This window comes from Bison bison, unplaced genomic scaffold, assembly GCF_000754665.1.
Source record: "Bison bison bison isolate TAMUID 2011002044 unplaced genomic scaffold, Bison_UMD1.0 scf7180017864451, whole genome shotgun sequence".
Lineage (NCBI taxonomy): Eukaryota > Metazoa > Chordata > Mammalia > Artiodactyla > Bovidae > Bison > Bison bison.
Window position 1 is genome coordinate 217,204 of NW_011495013.1, and position 13,227 is coordinate 230,430.

General features: G+C 40.2%; 1 protein-coding gene across 4 annotated transcripts in view; it reads left to right on the forward strand.

The window, feature by feature from the left end:
• RHOH (ras homolog family member H) overlaps positions 1–13,227 on the forward strand; it is a 48,212-nt gene that overhangs the window by 15,450 nt on the left and 19,535 nt on the right. The window contains exon 1 of one of the 4 annotated variants that reach the window (XM_010858826.1): positions 425–2,223. The exons of 2 other annotated variants lie outside the window; for them this stretch is intronic. The gene's annotated coding sequence lies outside the window, so the exon portion shown is untranslated. Of the gene's footprint in view, positions 1–424; positions 2,224–8,056; positions 9,395–13,227 lie in introns of those variants that run through there. One more of the 4 variants, XM_010858825.1, reaches the window with a different exon arrangement.

Below are 13,227 nucleotides of genomic sequence, written 5' to 3' on the forward strand. Positions count from 1 at the left end.
CATGACTACAGCTCCTGCCAATTTCAACTCAGTGTATTCAATGTGTTTTTTGATGTATTCTGTGTATTTTATTATTTTTTTTTTTTTGGCCATGACCACAGTGTGCAGGATACAAGTTCCCTGACTAGGTATTGAAACTGTGCCCTCTGCATTGGGAGCATAGAATGTTAGCCACTGTACTGCCAGGGAAGTCCTCATTAAGTGTATTTTAATTTAATACTTTTGCATGTGTGCCTGGTCAGTCGCTTCAGTTGTGTGTGACTCTTTGTGACTCAGTGGACTGTAGCCTGCCAGACTCCCCTGTCCAAAGGATTCTCTAGGCAAGAATACTGGAGTAGGTTTCCATGCCCTCCTCCAGGGAATCTTCCCGACCCAGGGACTGAACCCAAGTCTCCTGCATCTTCTGCATTGCAGGTGGATTTTTTTTACCTACTGAGCTACCTGGGAAGGCCCTAATACATTTAATGCATTTAAATAATAATATTGCATCATAGAATTCTCAGTTACAGCTCAGAAAACAGAAATATCCCATGTGCTCCAAAGGCCACTGGCAAACTCTTCTTCCCCTTTTCTCCTGCAGATTGCTTCCCCTGCTTCAGCATTCTGCCTAGCAACCTAATTGCTGATGTGGGAAACTGACTGACATTTGTCTTTTTCTCCATACTTTTCCTTTCTTTTCAGAGGCTCCTTTGAAAAGTAGAATCCCCACTTTTCCTTTGTTTTCCCTAGTGCTCCTTAAGGTGCCTCCTTCTTAAGCACTAAAAAAATAAATAAATAAATAAATACACGTATCTTATCATGAAGCGTTTTCTCAGTTGCCACAAAAAATTCTACCTGTCTTTGTTCCAATCTTGAGCTGAAAATGATCTCAACCATGATTAAGAAGTATAAGAATGCCTGTGATTAATCCTTCTAACAAAGGAGGGCCATGTATTGGGATTCAAATTTAAATAATGTAAGTCCATTGTCATCTGCTGCAAATACCCTTAAAGAGTTCAGAAATCCCTTTGGTATATTTTTTGGGGGGATAAAACCTGACTTTCCTTAAGCTCCCATAACTTTGGACTATAACTTGCTGTAATTTATATCGATAGTCATTCACTCACTCTCTCTCTTCCTCTGGCTATAATAAGGAAGTAGACGAGGGTGTTGGACGTATATACAGGAAATAGGAGGGGAAAGGCAGAAAAACCTTACATGTTGACAGTACCATAATTTCCTACATTTGTTGATATGACAAATGATACTGTCACTCTATTCCTAGACACAAACTATCTGGTAATATTAGAAATATCTGTAATGATGTTGACTTTATAATGGGCTTCCCTGGTGGCTCAGAGGTAAAGAATCTACCTGCCATTGCAGGAGACATGGGTTCCATCCCTGGGTTGGGAAGGTCCCTTGGAGAAGGAAAATAGTAACACATATTTGTAAAAAATGTAGCATATGCTTTTAATCTAAATATACATGTATATATTTTATTTATGAGTACTTAGGTTTTCACGTATTAAAAACACCGTCATGCTTTCCCTCCAAAATGTGCAGAAACTATAGAAAGGCGCTTGAACGTTGCTTCTTAACATAAGAGAAATATAGCTGATGATTAAATGGATCACTTGAATTAATGATGGGCAAGCAACTTTGCTGACTCCCATAGGTATCTTTTCTTCCTTTTTGTTCTCTACATCTCAGGAAAAGAGATTTCAAGATGTAGATTATGGCAATGTTTCTATTAAATTCTAGAGCCATGAAAACACACAGGCAGTTTTGGCATCGTGACAGGGAAGTTCTACGTAAAACTTGGACCAAACGTTGAAAACCCAAACCAATAGTTTTGGATTTCCCCAAGGGCTACCCGTTTGATATGTCATCCAGGAAAGACCCAACACACACAAATATGGAAGGAAAAACAAAAGTTTTGTCTTCCAACAGGGGCTAGACTCTTGTGGTTTTCAGTTTAGAAACTAAATTGTGCAACTGCACTCAAGAAGAAAAGTCACCAGCCTTTTCAGCTTAAGCTCATGTTCAACTTTTTCTTCCGACCTGTGACCAGTCAATCTTATGAAGTTATATTATCTTGAAGCTCCCTCGGATTTATTGTTCTTTTCTTTAGAGGGCTGAAGTGATCATATTTAAAATTTTTCCTACATTTACCCTGTTTGGAGTTTTCAGTATCAGTGCTCCTTTATATATTTGGTCATGACTGGTTTTATTTCTCAACAGGTATGTATTTCATTATTTTACCTACCGATTATAATTGCTTGTTTCTTTTGCCAATTTTGCAAGTACTTAATGATTCTTATATACTAGATCTTTAACAAAGTAATTACAAAAATGTAGGGTAAATAACAAAGCAAATTCACTTGCCTTCAAAGAGTTTGATGAACTCTTTGAGTTCATCGGAGTTTGTTTAAAAGTTTGATGAACTTTTAAATTATTATCAAGTTTTTCCTTTTCCTATAAAATAAAGGCCAAAGTACAATTTATAAATAATATCTCCAGTCAGGGAAAAAGGATTCACATGGTGAATCCTTCTATTTACCATGTAATATGCTCTGTTCTAAATTATTATTTTAAATTACTTTAGGTGGCTATGGAAAGGCCATTCTTCTAAGAAAAATTGCAAGTAACTGGGCAGTCTGAAGGAATAGCCTTAAAATGTTTCTATCCTGTGACTGCTTCTAAGAATTGATCCTAAGAAAACAGCAAGTGTTTTACTATAAAAGCAAAGCTTTTCAACACAATAATTTTTTGAAGAATGTTTAATAGGTGAGAAAAAAATCAGAGTTTAAAATCATATATTTTTATTTAAAAAGGCTTATATATTCTTACATGAATTCAGAATATGAAGTAGATAAACCAGTATGTTAAAAGTTATCATCTAGTGTATGATAAAATTATATATGGTTTTTATGTTTCCTGTATTTTCTGTGATTTGCATATATTATTTTTATAATAAAAAGGAAAAAAACTTTTTAAAAGAAAGTCAATTTATGGTGTGAGGTTAATAGTGAAACTAGTAAAATGATTTTGATGTGAGAATTATTTTGACATCTTGAAGAAAACCTAGTGCTTGATAGTCCTAAGCCTATAATTAAATTTTATCTTTTAAGATTTAAATGATCTTTAGCTTTAAAGGGATTTCAAGTTTCTTTTATCTTGAACCTTGAAAATCACTTTTATGAGAGATTTTGGAGTTATTAAATAGGTTTGATTTATGTTTTTAAAATAAGAGAATTAGCTTTAACTAGTATCAGAATTTAAGTAAAATACATGATATTCAAATGATGAATATAGATGTTTATCTAAAAATTTTTTAACACGGGAAAAGATTCCCAGAGGGATCCTTTAAGAAGCAGATATTCCTTATGTTTCTTAAATATTTAATTTAGAAATAATTGACTTTCAAATATTTTGAAAGATACCTACTAGGCAAATCATTTGTTACAAAGTAGCAAAATTAACTTGTAGCCTTTCATGACCATTTTTCTGCACAGTAACAGATATCTTAAAGTTTATTAGTTTCAAATGCTAAATATTATTTCAAATGCTTTAACATTTATTTGAAAAGTTGATAAGTGAAGGAAAGCATTTTCCTTTAAAACATGAACAAAATCTCCCGTTTGGCTGCATAATATTTCTGATCACATTTTTGTTTGCTTTTGTTTGTGCTTCTCTCTGGCTTTGGTTTAACAGTAATTCATGGTTATGTTAGACAAGTTATGGTTCATGAGACACACAACATATCAGTTAGCAGAGCTTTCAGCTGCAAATTGCACGATACCTAACAATAGCTTACAAAAAAAATGGATTCATTTCTCCCTCATAGCCAGAAGTCTGGAGGTCTGTGTTCCTGCCCCTGGTTCAGGGCTCAATGATAGTGCCTCTGCAGTTTTCCTGTGTGTCATCATAGCTGCAAGATGAGAGATCTTGTGCCTCCATCAAGTCGTAGAGTTGGGTGACGGGAAAAAGGAGGCTGATCTGGCAGTGGCTGCTGCATTTTCTAGGAAAACAATAGTTTTCCCAGAGATCTCCTAAATAGGTATCAACTATCTTGTCATTGCTAGGATTGGGTTACATGCCCAGCCCAGTTGTGAGGAGGGTGAGGAAACAGGAAGTAGAATTGTTACATAATTGTCTTAGGCTATGCATTCCCAACAGGGAGGCAAGTGGGGAGTGTAGTAGGATGAGGTATGGGTAGGGATGGGGTGAGGGTAGATGGGATGATGATGATGATAACTCCTATGGGGGAGAATTGTTTATTGGTGAGGAGGAGGGGCAGAAAAAAGATATTACTCTTTTTATGTATAAAGCACAGGTATGCTTGCAATACATAGAGTACATTTATGATATTAAATTTTAATGATTAGGAAAAAAGTGTCTAAAAATGCTTTGAGGCAAATGATAATGAAAAAAAGGTTGAGAAATGGTGGCTTAGGCCAAGCATGGTCCATTGCCTAAGGTCTTGCACATTGTCCTGCAACAAAATTGAATTCTATTTTTAGGAAAATATTATTGATATATTTGGCCACACCAGGTCTTAGTTCTGACACGCAGGTTCTTTGATCTTCCTCGCGGCATATGGAGTCTTTAGTTGTAGCATATGGAGTTTAATTTCCTAACTAGAGATTGAACCCAGGCCCCTTGCATTGGGAGTGTGGAGTCTTAGCCACTGGGCCACCAGGGAAGTCCCAGATTCTATTATTAATGACAAAGAGAGGCTCAGATATTAAGTAGAAAACTAACAATGCCTGCCACAGATAATGTCATAAATTAAATTAAGGAACAACTTACATTATCTTGTAATTGGTGATCTTTTCTCACTGGATTGGCAATTTCCTAAGAATGGGAACTGTGTTCTATTCATCTTTGTATATTAGTATATAGACCCCCCAATATATATATTTTGTATGTTGAGTGGAAAAACCATTTTACTTATTTTAAAGCTGGACCAATCACCCTAGGCAGTAATTTGAACTTATTTCCCCACCCAAAAGCCTTCAGTAGCTTTCAGTTTCTTACGGGCGCAAGGTCTACCTTCTCATTCTCTTTTCCTATCATTTCCTCAGCTCTGGTCTAGGGTCCAGGCATGCTGATCCACTTTGTTCTTAAGCACATCTTTGCTCTCAGTCCTCTGTGCTTTTGCACAGGCCAATCCGTTTCTTGTTACCCTTCCAAATCCTCTCCCCTTGGGACTCTAGTCTAGGTCACTTCCCCTGGGAATCCTTAGGCAGTTCCACTTGCCTAAAAGACCTTTTCCTTCATCTCCAACCTTTTTAATCCTTCTCCTCAAAACCTAGTTTAAGCCCTGCTTTCTAGCAAGTTCTTTTTTTTTTAATTAAAAAAATTAAAAAATTGGAGGGTAATTGCTTTACAATGTCGTGTTGGTTTTTGCCATACAACAACGTGAATCAGCCATAATGAGAAGGAAATGGCAACACTTGCCTAGAGAATCCCATGAAGAGAGGAGCCTGGTGGGCTACAGTCCATGAGGTCGCAAGCCTCATATATATATATGGGCTTCCCTCATGGCTCAGTTGGTAAGTCATCTGCCTGCAATGCAGGAGGCCCAGGTTCAGTTCCTGGGTTGAGAAGATCTCCTGGAGAAGGAAATGGCAACCCACTCAAGTATTCTTGCCTGGAGAACCCCATGGACAGGGGAGCCTGGCAGGCTACAGTCCTCGGAATCACAAGAGTCCAACATGACTTAGCAACTAAACCACCAACCACCACCACCATATATATATATATATATCCCTTCCCTTTGCAAGTTGTTTACAGTGCCCCCAGCCCAGGCACATTTCCATCCTTTTTTCTTTTTTTTCCCCCTTCCTTCCTTCTTTTTCTTTTTTAAAAAGTAATTCCAATTCTTTTAAAATCCTATAGTGTTTATGATCTGTTTCACTCTTTGGTGTACTTAATTAATTGTGTGTGTGTGTGTGCACACACGTGCGCGCATGCGTGCACATGTATGCTCAGTCCTGTCCAACTCTTGCGGCCCCATGGACTGTAGCCTGCTAGGTTCCGCTGTCCATGGAATTTTCCAGGCAAGAATACTGAAGCAGGTTGCCATTTCCTAATGCAATAGGTCTTCCTGATCCAGGGATCAAAACTGTGTCTTACATCTCCTACACTGGCAGGAGAATTCTTTACCACTGTGCCACTTGGGAAACCCCAATTAAGTAATTAAGTGTAGTGGTAAAGAACTCACCTGCCAATGCAGGAGACATAAGAGACTCAGGTTCTGACCCTGGATCGGGAAGATCCCCTGGAGAAGGAAATGGCAACATTTTCCTGGAGAATCCCATGGAGAGAGGCGCCTGGTGGGCTACAGTCCATGAGGTCGCAGAGAGTCAGACACAACTGAAGTAGCCTAGCACACACGCACATAATGTCTTTAATGTTAGTTACCTGACTTGAGCATCTATATCTTGTCTTCACAATGGGCTAAATTCCAGGAGAGCAGGGAATCTCTCACAATGTCCACTGTAGTGCTGTGCTTCTAGAAAGCAATTGGTAAAAGCTGATTATACTAGCTAAAAGTGACAAACATCAATAGATGAGAGCCAGTAAGTAGCTGGACGTGGTTTTCTTTGCAGTGCTAAAACCCACTGTACACTATTTGTGTTTTAACATAAATAACCAACATCGTGGGAATTCACTTATAAGAGACAAGCCTAAAGGCCAGATTTAGGAGCTGGAAACGGTTCACTAGCTTGATTCTGCCTTCCATTTCCTGATCTTCTCTGCATGAGAGAATTGGAGGTGTGGAGGCAGGGTGTAAAGCTCAGGGTTTTGGAGTTAAGCAGGGTCAAGTTATTTAATTTCTCTGGCTCTCAGTCATCACATTTGTAAAATGGGGATAGTACTATTTTCCTTGTGGGACTGTCGTGAGGATAAAACGAGGTCAGATATGAAGGTGCTTGCCTCAGGCACCATGGCACTCAATAAATGGAGCTGTGGATGGCTTAGTTTATCCACCCGATGCTTCAGGGGCAATGTATCTTTGTTTTACTGAGTTTCCCTCTTAGCATTCCCCTGAAGAGAAATAGTCACTTAGGTATACTTATTTAAAAGGTATTTCTACTTAAGGAGTTGGAATAGGAGTAGTATCTACATTTCATAACATTTCAAGCTGGAATGAAACCCTCCTATCTTTTACTCAATGAAAGAAGCACCTAGAGGTGAGTGGTTACTTCTGGTTACAAGGCCAATGACAGAGATGAAATTGAACCCAAATATCCTGACTCCTGATTAGGGCTTTCGCCTCTAGACTAGGGTTTTGTTTTGGGGGGACAATTTTGTGTGTGTGTGTGTGTGTGTGTGTGAGCCAAAGCTGCTTCACATGTAAACTGGGGATATTAATATAATAATTATATTTTCCAGATTGTGAAGGTAAAATGAAAAGCTGTATGGGAATGCTGTACTTAGCTGTGTAACACTGTTTTTCCAATTTGACTGCTTCTGATGACTTGTACTTTGAAAATTGCCTCCCTGGTTCTTCCCAGACCTATTGAATGTGAATGTCCCCGTGAGGTGCCCAGGAAAACATTTTAAACAAACTCTAATTTTGAGAATGTTCACATTTGGGGATCTCTGACTTCACCTCCTGGACATTGATCAGTTTATCTGTAAACTGAGGGAATTCTCTGGTGGTACAGTGGTTAGGACTAGGTGCTTCACTGCTATGGCTCTGGGTTCAATCCCTGGTTGGGGAGTTAAGATCCTACGTGGCATGACCAAAGGAAAAAATTTTTTTAATCTGTAAATTGAGAATAACGATACTTCCCAGGGCTAATGGTATATCACATCACTGTGGGGCAAGTGCAGTGAATAAATACCAAGTGTTTCTTTAATACTGTAGTCAGTATTATATTATACTGAGACACCAATTCTTTGGCCACCTCATGCGAAGAGTTGACTCATTGGAAAAGACCCTGATGCTGGGAGGGATTGGGGGCAGGAGGAGAAGGGGACAACAGAGGATGAGATGGCTGGATGGCATCACTGACTTGATGGACATGAGTTTAAGTAAACTCTGTGAGTTGGTGAAGGACAGGGAGGCCTGGCGTGCTGCGATTCATGGGGTCTCAAAGAGTCGGGCATGACTGAGCGACTGAACTGATAATACTAAATACTTGCAGCATTTAGTACAATGCCCAGCACATATTTAGAGTGCAGTACATATTGGAGGAATGAGCACATGAATGGTGTTATTGAGAATTGAGATCAATGACACTTCAGATTATCAGTCTGCAGGCAGTACAGGAGACTGGTAGGCTACCAGTGCTATTCCAGTTTAGGAAGAACCTGGATATAGAAGGGAATGACCCACAGAATGGGATTAATGACCAATAAAAGATATCGTCCAGTGTCTTACCTCTCTTTGTATACAGTTTTTGCTTTTTTTGTGAAAATTTCTCCTCCTCCAACCAAAAGTGGCTTTGACGATAGAATAAGACTTGAACACATTCTTATAAATATGAAAACTGTAAAAAGGGCTTTACCTTCTAAGGATATTTGCGTTCCAACAAAGCACTGAACCTCTGGAGAAAGGGCTGTTTCAATGGTGGGAGGATGAATGGTGGGAGGGGAATTCCCATCACCCAGATGTCCCCTGTGGAGGCGGTACCTTCTGGTAAGGCTGTCCTCTGAAGGGCACGGACTGGGCCTGCTATACCAGCTGATTGGGAAGCCCACGTGTCAGACTTTCTTTCAGGGGATCCTTATCATCAGGATGGCAGCTACTACTGATAGACTGGGAAGCTGCTTCCTTTGCCATCTCCTTGTGGCTCACTGAGCTGGGCCTCTGGATGATCCCAGATGGAGAATTGTGCTGGGGAGATCTTACAACATGCTTCTGAATTACTGTCCTCCTTAAAAAGGAGGAGCCCAGAACTGTCAGTTCTACGCACGAGAAGCAGTGATGACTCCTAGTTGAAAAGACGCTGGAATACAGCCTGGAGAATATCATTAAAAGGAGAAGATGGGATAACAGATCTTACATGTGGCACAGAAAGGAAGTCCTCTGTCTCTTTCTGTGCCCCATGATGCAAAAAGAAAAAAGAAATTACCTACTGATAGTTAACTCTGTGGTAGTCAAGTTTCCTGGGACTTTAGAAAAATAACAAGTGTGGGGAATTCCCTTGAAGACCAGTGATTAGGACTCGTGCTCTCACTGCCAAGGGCTGGGGTTCAGTCCCTGGTTGGGGAACTAAAATCCCACAAGCTGATTGGTGCAACAAAAAGTTAAAAAAAATTAGCAAGCATGAACTTCACTCTTCTAGTTCCTGATTGTACACATACACGCACATGTGCACTGGGCTAGTCCAGCTTCATAGGAAATGGAATACTGAAGAGTTCATGAGGAGGTTTGTGAATTTAATCTTGCAAGGTAAGCACTTTGGGCATGATAAACCCCAAAGAAGTGTTCTGATGGATGTCTGCATGAGATACGTGAGTGTTGTAAGATACAGACATAATGTACAAGTGAAGAGGTGGTTAGAGGAAGATGGAATGAATTTAGGGGATTACCTTCTGTTGCATTTCAGTTCACTTTGGAATTATGAATTTGAGACATTGGCTAATGCTGATATCCTGGGGTTTCTTTTGGAAACTTACTATTGTCTCTTGTAAGTAATTTCAAGTAGGCTTGTATCATTAAGTCAAGACTTGGGTAGCCCAGTACAAGAAGATGACTAGACAGTCATCTCCTGAGAAGATGCATTCATACGAAGAGATATCGACCAGAAAAAAGAGAGTGGTGACCCATGGAAATGTACAAAACAAGCAAGTCTGAGAATTGTACTCTGGCAGTGACCTTCCATGCATTGCCAAAGAACAGAGAATCGCAGCTAACAGACTTCCTGTATTAGGATCTATTCACAAGACTATGTTCTTCCCTGGTGGCTCAGACAGTAAAGCATCTGCCTGCAATCCAGAAGACCGGGGTTTGATCCCTGGATCGGGAAGATACCCTGGAGAAGGAAATGGCAACCCACTCCAGTAATCTTGCCTAGAAAATCCCACGGATGGAAGAGCCTGGTAGGCTACAGTCCATAGGGTCACAAAGAGTCAGACACTACTGAGAGACTTGACTTACACTTTCACAAGACCATAGAGATGAAGTGAGCCTTAGGCTAAAGCATGCCCTTGACCTTTCTGATACTCAGTAACAAAAGGAAATACATTCCCATAAATCCTAACAGTGGTAGTCATCTCTATTACACAAAAAGCCTCTTTCCCTAGAATCTGAGTTCCCCCCCAAGAGATTTTTCTTCGATGTTGAGCAGGGCAGTCTGCACAATCCACACTTCACTGGAATATTCCAAAGTGTGTGTTTGTTTGCTTGCTTTGTTTTTACGTGAGTGGTATCTGAAAGAGGAATGAGGAGTTCCAGACTGAGTAAGAAAGGAACTTACAGACTCAGTGAGACCTGCTCATCTGACAGATGAAGTGACTGTGGTGGGGGAGGGGAGGTCCTGGACTGGTCCCGGATCATTTCATTAGTCTGAGTCTGACCCAGGATCTGGGTCTCCTGTGTGATACTTTCTTGAAAGTGACTACAGTATCTGGTGATACTAGCAAATGCTATTTCTATCCAGGAAGATGCGTTTATGTTTGCAAGATGCATTTATATTTTCTTTTACAGAGTCATGAGTTACTTTTACAACTCCCGAGACCTGGGTTCAATCCCTGGGTCGGGAAGATCCCCTGGAGAAGGAAATGGCAACCCACTCCAGTATTCTTGCCTGGAGAATCCCATGGATGGAGGAGCCTGGGGGGCTACAGTCCATGAGGTTGCAAAGAGTCAGACACGACTGTGCAACTTCACTTTCACTTTCACTTGTTATAGAAGAAGTGTATATATATATATATATATTTTTTTTTTTTTACTATGCCGTGTGGCATGTGGGATCTTAGTTCCCTGACCAAGGATCAGTCCCGCATCCCCTGCAATGGAAGTTCAGAGTTTTAACCACTAGACTATCTGGAAAGTCCTTGGAAGCAGTATATGTTTTAAAAGGAAATTTGTAAAACATAGATAAGCACACAAAAATCTGTGATTGCACCAATCAGCACATCACTAACATCTGGATTTAGCTTCTTATTCCTTTCTCTAATTTTACTGAAAAATCAGGATCATGTTGTATACACTGTTTTGAACTCACTTTTTTTTTTTCATGTAACAGTGTTGTCATATACTTTTCTCCATATTATTAAATATTTTTCTAAAATTATAAGGAATTCAATAATAAAAACATGTGTGTATTCCTTTGAAAAGTTATCCTTTGTGGCAAGTTGTCTTGTCTTTAAGAAGTTAAGACAAATGAGGGCGAAAATGAGTAGAAATGGCAAGTCCATTCTACAAGGAGTGTTTTCTGGAAGTCCTTGCTATTAGAAACAGATTTAGGATGAGGCCTCCTCTCATGCATGTTGAGAATACCTGTGTGGAGGTGGGAGAGTTGGCCTAAAGGATGAACACCAAACTCCAGGTAGGATCTCTGGATAATCTAGAGAGAGCCACGAGTTACCACGCCAAGAGAGGATGGTTACCCAGTCCCATTCCCTGCTAGGACCTGGTCATTTTACTGTCGTGGGGACCACTTTTACAGGCCTGGGAACTTCTGTGTGGAGATTTGGGAGGCAAATGAGTGACGTGGCCAATGGCTGCTTTTTGTGCCAAGAAAAGCCGTGAGGATGCCTTAGAGAACTGAGGGATTTTGTGGGGTCTAAGTGACATTCCCCTTTGGGCCTTTCTGACACCTTGCCTGCCTAGTTGTTCTGCTGCCGTGGTCTGTAAATGGGCTGGGGATTTTCTCCAGTCTCTGAAAACTCTCTAGAGTGCAAAATGTTAACAGGTTCTTTCTGTCACAAGTTAGGCCAGTGGATGCTAAATTGGACTGGTACATGTTCCCAGGAAAAGAGGTGCAAATTCTCTTTCTATCTTGTGTACTGCTAAGATGGGTGCAACTGAACACTGTCTTGAAATCAGACGCCTGCCAGGGCCCCTCATGCTTTGTTTGGCAAATGTGCCAGAGCTGAAGGCTTTTTAGTGCCCGTGCCTCTGCGTCACGGGTGGTTTCCCAAAGAATCTGCCTGCCAATGCAGGAGACTCAGGAGACACAAGGTCGATCACTGAGTCAGGAAGATCCCATGAAGACGGAAACAGCAACCCACTCCAGTATTCTTGCCTGGAAAATTCCTTGGACAGAGGAACCTGGTGGGCTATGTATAGTCCATGGTGTCACAAAAGAGTTGGATATAATTGATCATGCAAGCCTCTGTGTCAAGGTAGGAGGTAGAAAAGGAAAGACAGTCAAAGACAGGTGAAAAGGAAAGTTGGAAAAGGGTATCAGAGGCAGGAAGGCTGAACCATCTGCCCCTCCATGCTCTTCTCTACCAACATTTGCTCTCAAAGCAATAGCAGGGTTTAAAAGCATTGACTCCAACTTTGAGAGAAGTTCTACTGTAGGTAAAACAGCATTGCATGCTACAAAGAGATTGTTCATGAAAGGAAAAGCCCATCCATGTGGCAGACTTCATTTTTGTCTTATTTTAAGAAACTGCCACAGCTGCCCTGGCCTTCAGCAACTACCACCCCAATCACTCAGCAGCCATCAACGCTGAGGGAAGACTCTCCATCAATAGAAAGTTTATGACTTGATGAGGGCTCAGATGATGGTTAGCATCTTTTAGCAATAAATTACTTTTTGATTAAGACATGTGCATTACTTTTAGACATAATGCTATTGCACACTTAATAGACTTACAGTGTGAGTTTGAGTGAACTCCGGGAGTTGGTGATGGACAGGGAGGCCTGGCATGCTGCGATTCATGGGGTCGCAAAGAGTCGGACATACTGACTGGCTGAACTGAACTGAACTGAACTGAACTGAAGTGTAGCTTTAATATGCAATGGGAAACCAAAAAATTCATGTGACTCACTTTATTGCAATATTTGCTTATTGTGGTGGTCTGGAATCCAAATCCACAATATCTTTGAGATATTGCCTGAAAATCTGCTGATAAAGAAAAAATAAATTGAGAAAAGCACCAGGGAGTAAAGAATAGTATGCTATAGTTTGTATATTAAAAAAAAGAGCAAATGTGTGTCATAATTACACATATTTGTTCATACATATATGTTTGTGAATACATGTCATGATGTAATAGCTTTGGGAAAATGCATAAAAAACTTCATATAATAGTTATCTCTGGGAAAAT